The sequence below is a fragment of the Azolla caroliniana genome, unplaced genomic scaffold, assembly GCF_043228905.1.
Source record: "Azolla caroliniana isolate FFs.n. ecotype wild unplaced genomic scaffold, voAzoCaro1.0.p SCAF_2, whole genome shotgun sequence".
NCBI classification, from domain to species: domain Eukaryota; kingdom Viridiplantae; phylum Streptophyta; class Polypodiopsida; order Salviniales; family Salviniaceae; genus Azolla; species Azolla caroliniana.
Genome location: NW_028230437.1, coordinates 23,906,299 through 23,929,041, shown reverse-complemented (window position 1 = coordinate 23,929,041; position 22,743 = coordinate 23,906,299).

Here is a 22,743-nt window from a genome sequence, read left to right as displayed (position 1 = left end):
CCAAAAATGTAGACAATATTCATGAACTATTAAAACTGTCAAACCTAGATGTGAACATTAATATATCCTTCGAATATATCACACAGTTATTAGGGTATCCGCACTGCTCTCCTCTTCTTCCTTTTGAGAACTCTCCTCGAAAATTTGTGCAGTAGTATCTACTCCACATAGGCTAGCAATAGTAGGGTCCTCTACTAGATCGTCGTCAAAATCAATAAGTTCCCTAAGTTCACCAATTAATGGAGGAATTGGTTCATGCGATCCATGGTGAAAACGTTAAGGCTTTAATCCTCATGTGAATGAAAGTCACTTGCTCATCCATCTTTTGTTGGTGTAAAGTCATACACAATGATTACCATTGACACAATTATTTTAAAAAAAGAGATGTCAGAACAGTTTGATACAATGTAACGAATTTAGATTGCAGTACTAATTCGATACTCAGGTTCAAAGTGTTTGCATCAAAATTCTATTTTTAGTATCAAACTTAAGATCAAAATTTTTATTTTATTTCATAAAAAAATAATAATTCAAAACTTTAAACCTGAATTCGATACTAAGTATTGAATTGTGATGAAAATATCACAATTTGAAACTTGAATTCGATACTAAGTATTGAATTGTGATGAACATAGGGTGTTTTCACTACAATTCAATACTTAGTATCGAGTTCAGGTTTAAAGTTATTTATTTATTTTTATTTTCGTAAGTATTGAATTATGATGAAAGCATCACAATTCGAAACCTGTTTTCGATACTAAGTATCGAATTGTGATGAAAACAGCCTATTTTCATCACAACTCAATACTAAGTACCAAGTTCAAATTTAAAGATTTTTTTATTATTTTTTATCAATTTTTTTTTCAACTTAAAAAATAAAATAAAATATGTAAACATGAACTCGATACTTAGTATCGAATTGTGATGAAAATAGTCTATTTTCATCACAACTCGATACTAAGTACCAAGTTCAAGTTTAAAGATTTTTTTAATTTTTTATCAACTTAAAACATAAAATAAAATATGTAAACATGAACTCGATACTTAGTATCGAATTCAGGTTTCAATATTTGAATTTAAGTTTCGAATTGTGATGCTTTCATCGCAATTCGATACTTACAGAAATAAAAACTTTAAACTTTAAACTTTAAACTTTAAACCTGAACTCAATATTAAGAATCCAACCAATTGTGACCAAAACGCTTTGAACCTGAGTATCAAATTGTATTGCAATCTAAATTCGTTACATTGTATCGAATTGTACTGAAATATTTGTTTTTAGAATAATTGTTTCGATGGTAATCATTGTTTATGACTTTACACTGACAAAAGTTGGATGTTTAAGGATGTCAATGATACAAATAATAAAAGAAAAATTACCAAGTCTAGAAGGTGTCTTAGATTGAAGGTGAACAAAATTTAGTGCACATAATTTGGAGACACCATTTGGTTGTAGATGAAGATAATGCTTTGATTGGTACATTTTAAACTGAGGAGGAAGAGTCATAATTGTATATTAGCTATAATAGTGACTCTCATGAAAGGAGTGATCACAGTGATACAAATAACTCATGAATGTATATTTTGTGCAACGATATGTAACAGATTTAGACAACATTTTATTCAATCATATACAAAAGTTGATTGTTTTGAAATCTTCTGCTTTTGATTTCCTTAAGATCTAAAAAATTATTAGTTGTCATTTTTCCTTTAAAATACACAAAGTTACTTTTCGTATTTGGCCAAATTTTGACATTTCCCAATTTTAGCAAATGGTGAATTTTTTAGCATTTTCATCAAGTTTTCGAGAACATGTGATACTGGTATCAAGGTGTTTTGTGAAATGGCCAAAAAAGCCCCAAGATCAGACAAAATATTCCTTATCCTTCCATTTCTGCACGATCCTTCCACTTGTGAACGCGAACATGTTGGTACCTCTTTAAGTGTACACCATTGCTTTTCTTTTTGTGTTCACTTATCTTATCTTCTCATGGGTGGCCAAAGAAGCAAAAGGTATTTTAATCAAGTTCATATATATTGCACAATTCATTGTTGTTCTTACAAATCGTAGCTCATCTTTCCCCCATTATCAACCCTAGTGGGGTTTGAACCGTTAAGCTTACTACCCTTATCCTTAGATCTTCCCATTTGAACAAGATTCTACTATATATTTAATCTTTATCTTCGCATGTCTCTCTCAACTATATCTGGAACCTTTATGTTAAGAGTCTATTACTAATCAATAGACCAAAATAACGTAAAAAGAAGGAAAATAAATTGGATAAAAGAACCCGTTCCACTTGATCACCCCTGAGCTAGGATCTAGACATAAGCAACCTACCACCTGTTGGGAGACAGGTCCCTCCGGATGGGAAGGGAGAAGAACAGTGCTGATAAGCAAACTCGGCTGAGGCCGAAACCGGATGAGGAGTACCCGGCTATAGAGAGCTGGATGTTAGGATGAGCGTTGCGCATAAGGGGCCTTTAGTTCCCGTCACCACCGACGTTCCATACCGTCGGATATTAGGATGACTAATACCTTGGAAGAGATAACATGATGATCAAGACGAAAGCCTAGCCCGCACCACCGGTGTCTAAGACAACAACCTTCCGACATAATGTCCTTATGAGGGTAGTTAAGCCTCATATTTTTACCTCTTCCTAGGCCCCTTGAATAGATGTGCCTTTCTAAAATGTTCTCCATTCATTGGTTGTCCAAATCATGATAGTGCATGCACCTATCATTCCTTCTATCCAATCACGTTAGTCCCCTCTTTAACATTAGTGAACATACCCTTCACTTATGTAAATATTAATGACCTACCCTCACCTACATTATGTGTACATAACATGCTCCCCTACTTCAAGAGATTGCACTCTTGCAATATAAAATGAGGAAATTGTGCCTTAATCATATGCTCGTGTTCCCATGTGGCATTGTCAATAGGTTTATCCATCCATTTGATCTTGAATAGCCGAATCACTTTAGAACGTAAATGTTTAGTACTAGAATCAAGAATTCGAGGTTTGTAAGAAAAATCCTCTAATGTTAGAAGATCTTGGATTGTGATGGTGTTATCACCGGAGCCTAAAAATGGTTTTAGACGACTGACGTGAAAAACGGGATAAATACCAACGTTATGGGGTAAGGCAACGTGATAAGCAGATGACCCAAATCACTTAAGGATTTCAAATGGGCCACAATATCGTGAGGCTAACTTAGGACACTTGCCTGTAGACAATGACGTAGAGTCAGTAGGGACACGCCAAAAAACTTTTTGACCAATAGTAAATGCACGACGATGTCGATCCTGATTAACATAAAATCGAGCACGATCCTGAGTTGTCCGAACATTTTCTTTGGCAATATGCAACATTTGGTTCATGTCTTGCAAAAAATTGCGTGTACTGTCTAATGTATCACCATGAATCGTCACGTTGATTGGGGCACGTGGCTGAAAACCATACATCATCATAAAAGGACTATATCCAACGGAATTATGTTTAGAGCTATTATAGAAAAATTCTAAGATAGAGTATTGCTCCCACTTAGAAGGGGTTTTTGCTACATACGCTCGAAGCATGTCCTCAATAATTTGATTAACTCGTTCAGTTTGTCCATCAGACTAAGTAAGATCTGCGTAACTCATGCTCAACGTAGTTTCTAGTTTCTTAAAGACATGAGTCCAAAAGTCACTAGTAAACTTGGAATCTCGATCACTAACAATATCCATCAGTAATCCATAAAAACGAAATAACTCATCAACAAATTTATAAGCCAATTGTTGAGTGGTTACGGTGGTTTTGGTAGGAATAAATCTAGCCAAATTTGTTAGTCGATCAATGACAACCCAAATGGCATTGTGACCCCTCTGTGTACGAGGTAAACTAACAATAAAATCCATCGAGATACTTTCCCATTTGTTATTGGGAATATCTAAGGGATGTAAAAGACCAACAAGTTGATGGCATTGTAAGCATTGACTCACGTATTTATGCACATCATGGCGCATCTTAGGCCAGAAAAAAGTACACGAGATAAGAAGAGTGTGCGTTGTATTCCAGGCTGACCAACATATGGTGCATCATGACATTCATGAGATGAGAATGAGTGTGCATTGTATTCCAGGCTGACCAAAGTTGGTGCATCATGACATTCATGAAGAATTTTCTGTTTTACGTTTGATAAATCTGGCACATAGACCTTTCCACTATGGTAGAGCAAACCATTTGTAATGTGAAAGGTCGCCTTCGAGGGTAGGGTGCTAGTAACAACATCTAAACCATATTTGGCTTTCGTCCAGTATTTCGAGAAATAATTGTTATCAAGGTATTTCCCTCGAAGGTGATCTAAAAGATCAGATTTTGATTTCCGTGAAGCTAAGCATATTAACTTCTTTAATGCGACTAAGAGCATTCGCAACTATGTTCATAGAACCCTTGTGATACCATATGGTAAAATCAAAATCTTGCATAAGGTCAGCCCAATGGTTTTTACTACCAACAAGATCTAGTTGGTCACAAAAATACTTCAAGGATTGATGGTCTATTGTAACCACAACTTGATTTCCATAGAGTTAATGCCTCCATGTTTTTAGTGCATGTATTACCGCGAACAAATCTTTCTCTTGAACCGAATACTGAGATTGAGTAGTATCAATCTTTTTACTTTCAAAAGAGATAGGGTGACCACCTTGATAAAGAATGACACCAATTGCATAATCACTAGCATCTGTTTCCATTAAGAAAGGCTTTGAAGGGTCGGTAATAGAAGAGTGCGAGCTTGACACAGATGCTCTTTGAGTGTCTCAAATGATGTGTCAAATTTTTCATTCTAGGAAATTTGTTTTGACAGACTTGCATGGATGACCTTTTAAAAGGTCAATTAATGGTGTAGTCAATTTGGAATAGTTACGAATTGATTTTCGTAAAAATCCAACAAATCTGAAGAATGATGGAAGTTCAGGAATATTATGAGGAATGGGCCAAAGTTTTAAACCTTTTCAATACAAGAAGGTTCAATTTCAACACCATTTTCCGTAATTAAATGACCTAGGTACACAATAGATTTTTGGAAAGAATCGCATTTTGAATGTTTTGCATAGAAAGAGTTGTGATGCAACCTTTGCAAAACAAATCGAACATGTTGAACATGATCTTGCAAGGTACGACTACATACGAGAATGTCATCCAAGAAGACGACAACAAAATCACCGAGTTGATCTCAGAAAAGGTCATTCATCGCTTGTTGGAATGTGGTTGGAGCATTAGTGAACCTGAAAGGCATGCCTAAAAACTCATAATAGCCATAGCATGTACGAAAAGCAGTTTTAGGAATATCATCCTCGGCAGTGCGAATATGATGATAACCTGTTCATAAGTCAATTTTCGTAAAATATTGGGCCCCATGCAAACGATCAATCAAATCATCGGCATGAGGTAACGAATATGCATTTTTTATTGTCATTTTATTCAAACGAGTATAATTGATACACATTCGCCATGAACTTTCCTTCTTCTTAACTAACAGAACTAACGCACCCGAAGGTGATTTACTATACCTAATGTGGCCCATAATCAAGTATTCCTTAAGTTGTTTAGCGATCTCGTCCTCTTCTAATCGACTAAGTCGATAAGGTGGAATGCTCATAGAGGCATCACTGGGGATGAGTTAAATCGGATGGTCCACATTACGTTTTGGTGGTAAAGTAAGTGGCAATTCATTAGGAAACACATCTTGAAAATCATCTAAAATAGAATCGAGTAATTTTCGTTCATAATGTGGTAATTGTGTGGCGTCAATATTAAAATAATAAAATTGAAGTGTGGGATCAATTACACACGAATAAATTGATGAACTAGAATACTGACTTAAAGATTTATAAGACACAAGTGAAAGACAAGGAAGTTTGAAACATTGAATAAAATGTTTACAATTATTAAGTTCAAACGTGATTGAGTGATTAACCCAATCAATGGACAAAGAAGGGTTTTAATTAAAAAACCAAGGGTATCCTAAAATTGTTGGGAAAACCAAGTCCCTCCGGATGGGATGAGCTGAAATCGATTTCCAAAATCGGGAGACTATATTTGTAGATAGTCCAAATGTGCCCCTTGTGGGCTATACTTGTAAATAGTCAGAAAGTTGTTTTAGTATATAAACAAGTATGCCAAACTTTCAATTAGTGTGAAGAATCATTATAGTTTTATAGTTACACAAGGTAGTTGCCTCTGTAATTGTGAGCGTAAGAGAGAGAGAGTGACTGTGAGTTGTAACTCAGCCACCATTTGTTAAACGAGAACGAGCTCGAGGTCAGTGCCTGTGAGTCTTGGGGTTTGTGGACCCTTGTGGTTTTCCATGTTAAATATCTGAGTGTCTCTGTACTTGTTTTTCCGTCTTCACGTTTCCTGTCTGTGTACTATCTACCTCGTTTTTGCATCCGACTACGTACAAGTAATCGGTTGTAGCTGGTGCAGATTCTAATAAAGAGGTATTAGAGTGATGGAAAACTTGTTCGGCATCATGTTCAAGCTTACCAGCTCCAACTACTCATTGTGGAAGTCGAAGATGAGAGGCACGCTCGTGTGCAAAGACCTATGGTTGCCGATGCAGTTCGGCAAAAGCAAGCCAGACAAGATCGATGCATCTGAAGACATGCTCGTGTGCAAAGACCTGTGGCTATCGGGGAAGTCATGCATCTAAAGGCAGCAACATATATAAGGTGTTTTATAGACATGAGTCTATACAACAACTTTGATGAAGAGATGAGCGCTGACGTCCTGTGGAAGAAGATTGGCGTGATGTTTGAAAACCAGAACGTCGTGAACAGAGTCTTAGTTTTCAGAAAAATCGTGAGACTCTGATATCAAGACGGCTCCAACATGGCAAAACACATTAATGCCTTCCAAGGATTGATGAACCAAACCACCTCTCTAGAAGTACCTCTTGCCGACGAGGTATTAGCACTATTGTTGCTGGGATCCCTTCCGGACAACTGGGAGACGCTCATTGTCACATTAGGCAACGCCGGACCGGAAGGGAAGCATTTATCTCTAGAGGAGGTGAAGTCGAGCTTATTCAATGGAGAAGCTCACCAGAAAGACCGAGAGTCCAATATCAACCCGAAGGCCCTTGTCACGGAAAGTGACACGAATCGAGGAAGAGGCCGAAATCGAAGTCCCTAGAATCGAGATAAGTTGGGGACAAGGTCGAAGTCAAGGGGAAGGCCCACGTGATTCTATTGTGGGAAGCCAGGGCACTTCCAAAGGAATTGCAAACACTTTTGAAAGGAGAAAGGGGGAACTGATGGTGTAGAGCCGAAGATAATACTAAACAGAAAGAACAGCTCAACAATCGACGCGAGTGAAGAGAAGTTGTTGTTCATTAGTGAACAAAATGAGGTCAATCTCATTGACAAAGAATCAACCATGGTGGTCGATTCGGGTGCGTTGTTTCACCTAACCCCCGACCGAAAGTGTTTCTCATCATACAAGGCCGGAGACCATGGTCTTGTAAAAATGGGGAATGAAGGAGCATGCTGAATCATCGATATTGGAGACATGTATTTGATGACATCCACCGGGTGTAGACTAGTGTTGAGGGATGTTCAACATGTTCTGGAAGTTTGACAAAACTTGAAATCAGCCGGCCGGTTGGATGACAAAGGCTACACGGGTAGCATCCGCAATGACGTCATGAAGTTCTGCAAGGGGAGCCTAATCGTGGCTCGACCCTGGAAAACCAGCACACTGTACATAATGAATGCTCATTTATGCCAAGGCGAAGTAAACGTGGTAGCCAACAGAACCGGTGAATTGTGGCATAAGAGGCTATGGCACATGTGCCAGAAGGGAATGCAAATGCTAGCCGAAAAAGAACTCATACCGGAGGTGAAGAAAGTGCATCTCGATAAATGTGCCGATTTCCTGGTCAACAAACAAAATAGAGCCGCGTTCTGACTTAGGCCTCCGATTTGGAGGAAACCACCTTGGAGCTCGTACACACCAATGTATGCTATGTAGACGTGAAGTCTCATTCTGGTGGACAATACTTTGTTACCGTTAGTGATGATTATAGGTGTAAGTTGTTGGCTTATGTGCAGAATATGAAGGATCTAGTACTAGGTATTTTCAAGGAGTTCTAGGCGAGAGATGAGAGAGAAACCTACTGAAAATTGAAGACAGTTTGGACGGACAATGGCGGAGAGTACCGCAGACTGTTCGAAGAGTACTACCTAACCAAGGTTGTTAGGTACGGTACGGATACCATACGTATTTAATGTATTAATACCTGTATAGTACCTCCCAATTTAAAAATATGTTAAATATGTTTTCTTAATATGTTAAATACTTATAAAATACGTAAAGTACGTAAAATACGTATTTTACGTATAGTACGTTAAATACTTCTAGAATTTGAAAATTATTTACCTTTCTAAAAAATATCTATAATATTGTGAAAAACATCTATGTTTACACAATTTTGTGATGTACAATATAGTTATACATCTTAAAATGCATATAAGACAATTGAACATTTCACATCCTAAAATAACTGTAGTAATATGGATGTCGACATTCCCTTATTCTATAAATCAGTGTAAGTGTGTATCACGATGTTCTACTTCAAATTGTAATTATTTACAATTATGCCTTCATAGATTGAGGAATCGTCTATGATTATCACACTCATGATAGGTTTCTCTTTTCTTCATTTTCTTCTTCTTCTTCTATCGCCTGCGATTATCACACTTAGGACAAGTTTATGTCTTCTTTTCTCTCTTCTTCTTCTTCATCTTCTTCATCGTCGTCTCTTCTATTCTTCTTTCTTCCTTGCTTTGGCTTATTTTTCACTAAAATCCTTTTTTTCTTTTGCTTTTTGTTAGGGTTTTACTTACATTTTCTTTATAAATACGTATTATACTTGTTTTTTATAAATACGTTAAATATCGTATTGGAAAAATGTACATGATATTTGACTGAACAACATTGAGGTATAGTACGTACTATACAAATGATGAGGTATTATACGTATTTAAATGTTAAATACGGGTACGTAAACAACCATGTACCTAACTCAAGGTGCCGAAGATGCTAGAACTAAATGGGATGGCCGAGTGAATGAACGAGACTATCATGGAGAGAGTCTGATGTATGCTGGCACATGCGAAATTGCCAAAGATCTACTAGGCCGAGCGCTCATGACAACCGTTTATGTGATAAACAGGTCTCGCTCGGTCCCACTAGAAAGTGACATACCACAAAGGATATTGTCCGGCAAAGAGGTGTCATATCGGCATCTAAGGGTGTTCAATTGCCTGGTCTACGTGCATGTGGTTAAAGACCAGGGGGGGAACTCGATCCCAAGGGCCGACTGTGTCTATTTCTCCGCTATGATGACGACAAATTCGACTATCGACTATGGGACTTACCCGAGAAGAAGGTCATTAGGAGCCGAGAAATTGTCTTCATGGAAGAGAAGAAGATTGTCGATTGGGAGATTGAGAATAAGTCTCCAACTACCGAATCGAGCTGAGTAGATGCTCGACCAAATAAAATAGAAGTCGATTCGATCCAAAATCAAATCGGAGCTAGTTGGTTGATCTAATACTCGACAAAATTGAGAACCGATTGAAGAACAAGGGGACCCGGCCGAACGAGGAAACGAATTTGACTCGGCCGAAGAAGTCAAAGAAGAACCGACTATGCCGAATGGAGGTCGAAGATACCCCCTTAGAGAGAGAAGCCCCCCCCGAAGATTTCCAGATGAAGAGTGTGACAACTGACCGATGAGAGTGAGCCAGAAAGCTTTGAAGAATTTAAGAAAGATAGCCACAACCAAAAGTGGTTCAGTGCCATGCAAGAGGAGATGGAATCCTTGCATGAGAACCACACATACGAACTGACTAAGTTGCTGAGAGGGAAAAGGGCACTCCAGAACAAATGGGTATACAAGTTGAAACTGGGAGATGGTGGGAATCCACCCAGGTACAAAGCACGAATTGTCGTCAAAGGTTTTCAACAAAAGAAGGGTGTCGATTTTGACGAAATATTTGCCCTGGTAGTAAAGAGGACATCAATCTGAACAATGTTGAGCATAACGGCCATCATGGATCTCGAAGTCGAGCAACTGGACGTGAAGATTACCTTCCTTCATGGAGATTTGGAGGAAGAGATGTACATACACCATCCAGAAGGATTCGTGGAGAAAGGTAAAGAAAACCTGGTATGCCGATTAAGGAAGAGCTTGTATAGGCTAAAGTAGGCACCTCGGCAATGATACTAAAAATTTGATTCCTTCATGGTGGATCACGGTTTCGGCAAGACACAAGTTGATCATTGCGTCTTTGTCAAGAAATATGATGGAGGAGATTTTCTTATCCTCCTATTGTATGTGGATAACATGCTGATTGTCGGACAGGACCCGAAGAAAATCAGAAGCTTGAAGAAGGCCTTGAGCAGGTCATTCTCAATGAAAGATATGGGTCCGGCAAAATAAATCCTGGGAATGCACATTGTTCGGGATCGAACAAAGAAATTGTTGTGGTTGTCATAGGAGAAGTACGTTGTCGTGCCTTACGGCGCCGGATCGTTGTGTGAGTTGGGTTGGAACTATTGGGGTTTTGGATTAGGAGGAGGATTTGAGATAAGTCTAGTTATGAATAGATTGCAAGAAAGAAAGGTAGGAAACTCATGAATCCCACGAGTATAGTGTATTAATCAATGCTTAGGAAAGAATATGAATTTAGATTGAAAGAGTGAAATACATAGAAAACTCGTGAATCCCACGAGAATAATATATTTATCAACCCTTATGAAAAAAATCAACAACCACTTACAATTTGCTTCCCCATCCTTATATAGTGATGGGAGAGACTAAGGATATCTTACTACATGCAAACATGATGCTTTTCCTCTAACTCGAGTGTTCATGCACACTAGATGTGTTAGCTTTTTCTATCATTATACCTTTTCTTTTTAACTCAAGTGTTCATGCACACTAGATATACATGAATAACTTTCGCTATCATGCTTTTTCTTTTAACTCAAGTTTTCATGCACACTAGATGTACATGAATAGCTTTCTCTTTCTGCTTATCACATGGGATGAACTTTTGTATAACTAGAATTTATAACATTAATACACATGATGTGCTAGTACAATGGTAAGGCTTGAAATTGTTTACTTGGAGGTACATGGTTCCAATCTTCCCCTATGCATTGAACATAAATATTTTAGTATTCTCTTTTATTTATTTATACTTAGTCAATCGGGTACTCTACACATATTTTACGTAGTGTACAAAACACACTATGACACTCACCCCCTCCAAACTTGCACATCCTCCGGTATGTGCTGAAGTTTCTGGTACTTGTTACTCTTCTTCATCCGTAGCTCTCTCTCTCTTCCCCTATGTCGATTATTAAATCTAGCTCACTATGCTCGATTTCTACACTTTCATGATTGTTGTCCGATTGCTCCTTTGTGTCTGTTTTGTCTAGGATTAAGTAGGTTTCATCATCAATTCGCTTCTTGAAAATCTTCACCCGCTTCCTCGCTATAGGCACTCGAAGTATTGTTCCATCTAGCTCACTTAGCCAGTAAGTATTGTAGTCGAATGCTTTTTGAACCTCATATGGTCCAAACCACCTTCGAGTGAATTTCCGTATCGTTGTGTGTTGATCATCCAAACTACTGTCCTAGACTATCACCCAATCTCCTTCTTTAATCTTCCGTGGTCTCACACTTGTTTCGCTCCAAGAGTTTTCTTCCTGTGTGGAGTATTAGGGCTTCTCAGACTATCACTTCCCCACTCCGCAACAACCTGCTTTAAAAATCCATTTTTGCTTGGGACAAGTGCTCTCTTGTTCCTTTCGTGATTTGATGGCACAATTAAGAATTGAACAGTTTTACCTCCGCTTGGGTCCGAATCTGTGCAAAAGTCTCTCCACTATCGAGCAACTTTGTTTCCATCCATGAAGCCGTGATAAAGGGTTGCCCGAGGATCACGGAATGTGAGACCTCATCTTGCAAAGAAATTTTGGTCAATCTCTACATCTCTGATCTTCACCGTCACATCCGAACAAGCCGCAAATAGGTCTTTTTCTTTAGTGACTGCCCAAATCTTCCATCCATGATTGGTGTTAATAGGACACTTCTCCTTCTGGTGCTAATTGGACATCAGGTTGATCTCCTATCCATGATCAATTAATGCAACTACAGACTCTTTGATGTTTCCAATTCAGACCAGAGTTTTCGTAGTTGCTCGTGCACAATGTGACTTTTTGTAGTGAAACACTGGGTCATTTGAAACAGGTAATATGTCGTATTCTCTTTTGCCATAGTTGGTGAGATGCAGAAAAGTACCCTAATTTAGCATGATTTCGAAAATGTACAATGCATGTGTACCTATTTTGCGAATGGATGGTGAAATATAGAACCAAATAAAATCCAAGCATTTGGTGAATTGTTTACGTCTTGTTTTCATGTCAATTTGTATATCGTGGAGTACAATTGAATACTAGGTTGAATATTAAACATCTTTATTTGGTATCCATATTCAAATTGTAGAGTAAAACTACATAAACCCTAAATGTTAATATGTGGTTTAGGGTTGAGGAATAAAGTAGTCCCCCACTTGTTGGACGGGTATATCGATAGTTTCGTGAAATAATGTCATATAATCCATCGCAATGTAATTGGTAAGAGTAACAATTATGTACCACGTTCATTTATACTATTTGAAACCAATAGACTTGGAACGCAGCTAACTGAAAACCTTTTATTATCAAGAACATTCACAAATTCATGTATATAATCATGCTAGGAGAAATGAGAAAGTATAATATCATGTTAATACCCCAAACTGGAGAAGAGCATGGTGACCAATCATATGTATATACAAATTACAGTTCAAAAAATGATTAAAAAGTGAAATTATGAATGGGTGAATAAAATTAAACGGTAAACGATTACTTTTGTTCTCATATACAAAAACAATATCAAGTCAAGGTATACATTATGCCTAAAAAATCCTCAAAGTATACATTATGCCATCTAAATCAATCTATAAGCAAATCTGGCACACTAGGCTCTTCAAGCGCTGATTGTTCTAGACTATTCTCGTTTGTGTCATCTCCACGCTCTCCGGAATCTGATGTATGTTCAAATTTGTTACATCTTCTAGGTCCACAAGCTCCCTTGCTTCTTCATCAATAGGTTCCATTGGTTCTCGTGAAGTCATTTGGAACATCTCTGTCTCATTGATGTGCTTAGCTCTGACTTTTTGATCCTGATCTGGATAGTCCCAGATTCCTGTGATCCTCATTTTGATGAAGTTAACTTGTGCAGGGTCCTTCTCCAACGCAACACAGTTTCGAAACATCTTCAATGCACAAGCTGTTGTAGTACCTAATAGCCACATGAACACGAAAAAGTATATATATGAATTAATATCTTAAACTTGATCAACAGAAATCAAAGTAAATATATTTTATATACCTATGCTAGAGAACAAGTCTAGGACCCAATCATCTGGATTCGAGAAGAGCTCTAGGAGACGGTTGATCAATATTTGAGGTTTTTGATAAGGATTCACCATACTCTTATCACCTGAAACATGCCTTAATTTTTTTGTGACAGCTGGGCACATGATATAATTGACCACATTACACTTGTTGACATGTCCTCTAGCCTTCTTCTTTGTTATTGAATCATAGTAACCCACACAAAAATGTTCGACCACACTAACCATTCGATCGCCAAGGCTACGTGTAATATTTGTTTTAATCCTACAAAGAAATAAAATCATGTTTTAGAGGTATGAATGTCAACATATAATAACAAGTATCATAATGATTAAAAACAAACTGTGACACACCAATGCATGTGTTCAGTGGCATGACAACGTGACTTTAGAGGTGTTGTGACTGACAGTGATTGCCCCATGCTATGGAATATGATTATCCTCCACAAGGGGGCTAATGTCAGTTCGGCGAAATCCTTTACCATCTTCTCGATTTGGGGGTACTTGAAAGGCACATCATCATATGTTGATCCCGGAATTGGGAATCCATATGGTATGTCGGCTATCAGCAAAGTGTAGTGCCTTCTCGGTAACAGATCGAGCATTTGTGATACTTCCCCATTAAATACACTATAATGTAATTGTTGATAAGGATCAGACCTATGCAAAAAACTCTTCACAGTCTCTGAATCCTCAGGCAGTTCCATCTCTTTCCCTTTGGTCATTCTCTTCTCATACTTTGCATGTTCTAAGTGTGTGATAAAGGCAGCTGGAATACCATCATTATTGTCGTTGGTCTATTTTGATTTCGATGGTTTCTGCAAGTGTCGATGTTGTTAGAAGAGAACATTAGCTTTCAATGTATTAACATTCAAATGACACTTACCCGTTCTCTAAAAACAATAAAATATTCCTCCAATGCCTTGTAGGAAGAAGTTATCGAGTAGGCTTGCTCCACTTCTTCCCATGTTGGTAAACTCAATTTTTGCATCATCAACTCCTGAATCTTCATGTATACCTTGTGACTATACAATAAATATGAAATTAGAAATTAAAAATCAATAATAATAGAAAAATATCCTGAAACATTATATACTATAAACCCTTACTTTTGCAATTCAGTAACCATCTCGTCCAAACTAAATTCCTTGGCAACAACTCGAGATAGCACCGGTATTAATAGCCTATCATCTTTAATACCCTGTAATGACCTCCAAGGTAAAAGTTTCATGTCTTCTGCTAACTCCTCGATTACCAAGTTGCTTTTGCCCTTTGACTTCGATTTGATCTCAACTTGTGGATCAATCCTTCCCTTCTTTGACCTCTTTCCACTCCCACATGCTAAATATTTTTTCCTGGAGATCCCACACCTCTTCGGTCCGAAAGGCTAGTTGAAACCAGGAATCATATTTTCGTAGCCCTTTTGATTTAGTGCTCTCATCCACTGCACTCCCCACTTCCAGTAAACACTGGCGACGCAAACCAGGCCACAACCTTGGGCCAAAACGATTTAATGCATCTAGGTACTCATGATGAAAAAATATGATCTTTTCAATGCATGGCATCTTTTGCCTATAATCATTATCATTGTTATGGTCCCATGCTAGTAGCTTCGCCTCCTCGTGAGCGAGTCCTGCATATACTTTACATTCGGCGTACTTAAAGAAGGGGTTGAGAGGGTATTCTTTCACAAGCTATCTACGAGCTTCGGTCGAATGTGATCCTCCAATTACATAATATGTATAATCATCAATAGAGCTATACTTGAAGTCTACTATTGTTGGACATTGATCTTGATCGACCATTACTAAAAATGGCACGATAGTGGCATGTGGATTAATTTTCATTTTTCTCTTGATGTTTTGCACATGGACAACATGTGGCTCTCTAATATCTAGGGGACGTCTTCCAGTCAAGGGATCAATTGGAGGCCTTTGGATTGAAGTAATTGGCAAACGAAATAGTTGCCCTTACGCACAAGTTTTGTCTTAACAAAGTTTTCTCTTATTTTATTTTGTTCAGACGTTAATACACCGGAAGATAGTTGACCTCCCGGAGCCATGACGTCAACTTGGTGCTCTTCTTCTTCCTCCACGAATTCTAAAACCTCTTCATCATCTTCGTCGGGTCGTGGTCGTTTGTTGTATTTCTTATGAACCAGATTTGTCTTTCTAGACTTTTTTAGTGGAGTTTGTACTACACCGCTCATCATTTCTCCTGTCACATACGGCCGCAGTGCAACTAATAAGTTGTTCATCATTTGAATGTCTTTACGTAATGACTTGGGGTTTCAACAATCTGCTACTAGGTTTCCCTCGTCAAGACGCAATCGTCTAGAGCCAATAGAGCTCGAGACATCGATTATAATACTTGAAGAATCACTATCTTCATATTCTAGCTTGGTTACATCTCCATAGTTAAATGTTTTTCCAAGCTCCAATTTGCCTTTACTGTCTGACTTAGCTATTATTAGGAGCAACACCCCATCTTCCTCGACATAAGAGAGACACCATTCTAACTCTAGGTAATTCTTATATTTAAGTTCAGATGATTTCTCTTCCTGGGCCCCACCCTTGCTATTTTTTATCGTTGCAACAGAAGACTTAGATGCTCCATCCCTCGTTGAGTCAAATAGAGTTCTTCTAGAGCAAGGTTGTTAGGTACGTTAGGTACGGTACGGATACCATACGTATTTAACGTATTAATACTTGTATAGTGCCTCCTAATTTAAAAATACTTTAAATACGTTTTCTTAAATACTTATAAAATACGTCAAATACGTCAAATATGTATTTTACATATAGTACGTTAAATACTTCTAGAATTTGAAAATTATTTACCTTTCTAAAAAATATCTATAATATTGTAAAAAACATCTATATTTACACAAATTTGTGATGTAGAATATAGTTCTACATCCTAAAATGCATATAAGACATTTGAACATTTCACATCCTAAAATACTTGTAGTAATATGGATGTCGACATTCCCTTATTCTATAAATCAGTGTAAGTGTGTATCACGATGTTCTACTTCAAATTGTAATTATTTACAATTATGCCTTCATAGATTGAGGAATCATCTACGATTATCACACTCATGATAGGTTTCTCTTTTCTTCGTTTTCTTCTTCTTCTTCTTCTATCTTCTGCGATTATCACACTCAAGATAGGTTTATGTTTTCTTTTCTCTCATCTTCTTCATCTTCTTCATCGTCTTCTCTTCTATTCTTCTTTCTTCCTTCCTTTGGCTTCTTTTTCCCTAATTTTTTTTTTTCTTTTGCTTTTTGTTAGGGTTTTACTTACATTTTCTTTATAAATACGTATTATACCTGTTTTTTTATAAATATGTTAAATACCGTATTGGACAAACGTACTTGATATTTGACTGAACAACATTGAGGTATAGTACGTACTATACAAATGATGAGGTACTATATGTATTTAAACGTTAAATACGGGTGCGTAAACAACCATGTTCTAGAGATATCTTTGACAAAAGATTTAGAATCTCGCTTTGTTGGAGTTTGAAGCTTTAGTTTAAACGAAGGAACTTTTTGACGAGAGTCACTGAAATTAAGACAACATCCTATTTAGGTTAATTACGAACAAGACCATACTATTTGAACAAAAACGATGGAGAAAGTAGTAAAATAAAGAACAATTAAATGCAAAACACTAAAAATAGTATCAAAATGATGAGAGAACTGTGATGAGGGACATAAATTTTCTATTTGCAAAACCCTAATTTTTCAACGAAAATCCGATGTAGTGCATCAGATTTTCGTTGAAAGGAGGGCTATCTTCCACCAAAATCCGGTGTAGTGCATCAGATTTTGGTTGAATGCCTTGATTCAACCACAATCCCCTGCACTGCTAAGGATTGTGACATGACTTTTGCTTAACCATCTAGTGAAGTTTAAGTGCATTTTAATTTGATGGTGTGTTTCGTTAACAAAATATTTGGGGATTATTGCTTATTGTGAAAAGGAATCTTTAAGGCATCTTTTAGAATCTTAAAAATTGTAAAGAATATTGCTAACCTGGCAATCTTCTTTCCCTTGTTCATGATGCCTGGCGGAGGTAGTGCTTCGGAGTGCTTGAAATTAGTTTGTGCTTTGAGCTGGATGGATTCTTTGTCGCGATAATGAAAATGAAATTTGAAACTTCATTATATATAAATGTTTTTTTTTAAATAAAAATTAATTTTTAATTAATTGTTTTTGAGATTTCTCTTCCTAAAAAGTGTTATAGTGTAACCAATAACTCATGTCTAGTTCTAATAGTTATATAGTAAAGATTCAACATTCCTTAATCTTTTCTATAGAGGAGTTTGGTATATAGCCCTTTGATGGTAGTGCCACAAGGTTTGTCTTGATAGTTTTGAGAATGTCTTCTTCTACAAGTAGAACGTCTTTTTTTTCTATTGCCCCCTTTTCTTTGCCCAACAACTCGTATTTCTCAATAGAAGAGTACGATTACAAGAGACATTCGAAAGGCTCGCGTCAAAAACAGAAAAGTGAGGCTACTAGTAGCTTGAATTCTCTTTTTTCAATTGATCATGTTGATGGCCCTCTTCATGTAAGCTTAGAAGTGCACGATACTTCTATAGATAACAGTAGTATTAGTAAACCACTTGCATTTAATAGAATCCCTCAACAAGTAAGTGAAAAGAGATTTAATTTTTTATGTTCTGATCGTCAACTTCTTTGCGACTTGAACAAAACATGTTGTGTGAATCTCTGCCTTTCAACTTATGGAAAGTCCAAGTTACGTGAAACATGACAAAAATATTTGTCGCTTAATGGGGAAGATTAGGGCACATTTCTTTTTTCGCATATGCAGCTTAAAATGGATCACAACGCAGGGTCTAATTCTACGCAGGTTGAATATTTCCTTGGGCTATATACTAAGTGTTGTCGAGCTGCTTTTAAAATTGGTCATAGCATTGGAAATATGTGGCTGCAACGAGTTCAAGAGCGTCTTTTGAAGGGATCGTGGATACCGTTGGATTGAAATGGTTCTAGATATAAGGGTCAAATTGGGCAACACGCAATTAGGTGGATGGAAGTATATTTTTCAAAAGAGTGCGACATTATGCCTACGACAAGAAGACTACATTTGTCAGATAACTTTACTCGAAGGGAAGTTTACCAATCATACAAGGACGACATGTCAGTAGATGATGCACATTACATAAACTATAGACATTTTAATCGATTGTGGAGGTTAGAATTTAACAATGCGGTTATCCCACGAAAGGTATGAATGGGAGTCTACTGTCAGAACCAATGATAAAAGATAGAGTGATGGAAGAAGGATATTAGAGAACACGAGAAGAAAGGAACGAAATACTAAGAGAAGAATGGATGTATAAGATAGAGAAAGAAAGAGAATGGATACAAGATATGTAATGAGAGCTAAAGACTGGTGTTGATTCGAATTGATTTGAGAATACATGTATGCCCTTATTTATAGGTTCCTATAGAATAGTTTAGAGATTTCTAGAATGTTCTAGACCTAGAATGTTCTAGGACATTCTAGAACATTCTAGAATAATCTAGAGTTTTTACAATAATCAATGTAATACAAGAAGTAGCTTTTATTGTTTCATATAACAATAAGCTATCTTAATGGTTGAGGTTTTCAAGTATAGATTACAAGGTTCGAGGTTCAAGTTCGGGTGACGCCATAATGGTCATGTGTTCATGACACTATCCCTCCTTCGAGAACGCCGAGTGGAAGTCGGCGTTAACATTGTTGGGCCGGGTTTGTTTGGATAGTGACGATGGAAGTCGTTGACCAGAGCTTTAGCATTACAAACGTTATCGATGGGTTCCCAAGTGCGATCACTCGGAGGATAGCCAAGCCAATCAAGTAGATAATAAAGCAATAAGCTTATTGCGCACAATCTTAGAATCGAGAATAGCAGCTACCTCGTATTCGGGGCCGTCCACAAGTTGTACAGAAGGCGGTGCTAGCACGACACGATTAGGAATTAAAGAGGTGCGGCAAGGTTCCAAAAGAGAGCTATGAAAGACAGGGTGAAGCCGCATATGTGCAGGAAGGTTAAGACGAAATGTTGCATCATTAATCTACGCCGTGATGACAAAAGGACCTAACCGTTGATAGTGAAGCTTAGCACACGGTCGGGTAGTTTTGATGTGACGACGAAGCAACCATACACGGTCACCAACCTTAAACGGAGACTTAAGACGATGTCGATCGGCATTGGTCTTATGGTGTGCCTGCACTTTCTGAAGATGTGACAATAACTCGAACTGGATTTGTTGTAGTCGGTGGAGGTGATGCGCCGCACTAGGGTTTCGTGACACCTCGGGAAGATCCAGTATACACCATCGAGGGTGGTTGCCGGTGTAGGCAAAGAAAGGTGTAACTTTGGTAGAAGAGTGGACCGTGTTGTTGTATGCAAACTCGGCAAGATGTAAAATATTACTCCAATCATCTTGTTGATAACTAATGAAACATCGAAGATATTGCTCAAGCGTTTGATTTGTGCGCTCTGTTTGTCCGTCAGTTTGTGGATGATAAGCCGAAGAGAGTTTGCAAGAGATTTTGAGGCTTGCCCATAGGTGCTTCCAAAAGTGAGATAAATTGAGGACCTCGATCGCTAATAATATCATTCGGGAGACCATGATGGCGAAACACTTCACGCATAATGAGATCTGCAGTTTCTTCACTATTGATGGTCTTTACACATGGTACAAAATGTGCCATCTTGGTGAACCAATCCACTACTGTTAAAATAGTATCAAAGCCTTTGGAAGGTGGCAGATCCGTAATGAAATCCATAGAAATAGACTGCCATGGCTTGTTGGGAGGGGCTAATGGTTGTAGTAAGCCATAAGGGTGATGTCGGGGTATTTTGGCGAGACAGCAGGTGTCACAAGTGCGAACATAATCTTTGACAAATTTTTGCAAGTGAGGCCACCAAAACGAATGTTTCACCAACTCAATGGTCTTGGAAATACCAAAATGTCCAGCCATGGGGGCATCAGGACAATGTTCCAACACTTGAAGTCGGGGTGATCCGTCGGGGACGTAAAGGAGATTCTTGTAGAAGAGTAAGCCATCTTGCCACTTGAAGTCCTGATAATGTTGAGATGACCCTGGCAATGTGGAGCAAGATGGACGACTTGAATCACAGTGGGCTAAGACATCCTTAGCAAAATCATCCGAATGAAGTTGTTGCCGAATAGTGTCAAGAAGGGTAGAATCAAGTGGCATGGCATAAATTGTTGTTACCTGTAGCTTTGATGGCCTGAGGAGAATTTGCTTTTGATTGTCAAAGGCCGGATCTCCAGGTCGAAGTGCTAGATACGAACGCCGAGACAAAGCATTTGCTTTCCCTTGTTGTTTTCTGGGGCGAAAAGTGATCTTGAAATCGAAACACGTTAGAAATTGGGCCCATCGAGCTTGTCATCTATTTAATACTCGAGCTGTTTGAAAATATGTGAGATTTTTGTGATCACTATAAATGATAATCTGATGAGGTGATCCTTCTAGAAAATGACGCCATTGCTCGAATGAGTCGACCACAGCTAGTAACTCCTTGTCATGCACCTCATAGTTTATCTCTGAAACAGTAAATTTTCTCGAGTGAAACACGACTGGATGTGTCAGCCCCTCCTCGCCTGGTTGCGATAGGATACTCCCCAATGCAAAGTCCGATGCATCAGCCTCAATAGTAAATGGCTTTTCAGGATCAATATGTGCTAGGATGGGTGCTAATGTGAATGCCTCTTTCAGCTGCGTAAAAGCCTTGTCCGCTTCGATACTCCAAAAAAATGCTTGATTTTTCTTAGTGAGTTGAGTAAGGGGCAACACAATGCTTGAATAATTATGTATGAATTTGCGATAGAAGTTTGCAAATCTGAGGAAACACTGGACATCCCGAATTGAGCATGGGGGTTTCCATTCTAATATTGTTTGGACTTTTGCCGGGTCCATGAAAACACCCTGGGATGAAATAGTGTATACCAAAAATTTGACTTGTTTGCAATCAAAACTGCATTTCTCAAGTTTTGCATAAAGACCATACTTCCTTAGGCGTTCAAGTACTTGCCGCACATGTATATCATGCTCCCCCTGTGTTTTAGAGTAAATCAATAGATCATCTAGGTAGATGATTAGAAAAATATCCAAGAAATCCCAGAAGATGTCATTTTCCATATGTTGGAATACTGCAGGTGCATTTGTGAGCCCGAAAGGCATGACTGTATACTCGAAATGACCATACCGAGTACGAAATGCTGTTTTCCACTCATCTCCCGGCCGAATTCGAACAAGATTATATGCACCCCTTAGATCAATTTTGGTAAAATGATTTGCCCCACCAATGCATTCTAAGATATTGGAGATTAAAGGTAAAGCATACCTATTCCTTATGGTGACTTTATTTAAGCCTAGATAGTCCACGACCAAAAGAAGGGAGCAGTCCTTTTTCTTCACAAAAAAGATAAGAGCACCAGCTGGAGACTTTGAATGTCGAATAAACCCATGTGCAAGATTTTCCTCGATGTATTCTCGAAGAACCTCAAGCTCAGTGGGTGATAAAGTGTAAATCGGACCCCACGGTGGCTCTTTTTCTGGTTGGAGATCAATAGGACAGTCGTACGATCGATGCTTTGGAAGAACACTAGCTTTGACTTTGTCGAAAACATCAGCATAGTCTTGATATTTTTTGGGAATTTGGATGTCTGAATTCCCTTGAGTGACACTAGAAGGTGTCACTGATACTGCAAATAAGAAAAGGTCCTCCTTGCCTCCCACTTGGCGCAATTGTTGCAATGTGATGGCTGAAATTTGATGAGAAGGATATGGTGCTTTGGTAGAACTATATACTTTAGGAGGATAATCCTGAGTTCGATCCTTGACAATGATATTTTCTGCTAAAGGGCACCTAATTTCTCGCTTCCTCCAATCGATTCTAGGGTTATGTAGCTCGAACCATGGCAAACCAAGGACAATTGGATGCTCAGGACTACGGATTATGTTAAAGGAAACTACACATCCTAAATCACCCAAGAGTATGTGTATTGGCTCAGACTCTTCAAATATCTCCCCGGAAGCTATGGGGCGTCCATCAATCACTACTACGGAAACTGGACAAGGAAGTGTATGCAAGGATATTTGGTGTTTTTGGGCAAAATCTCTATCCATGAAACAAGAATCGGCTCTAGTATCTAAGAGGGCT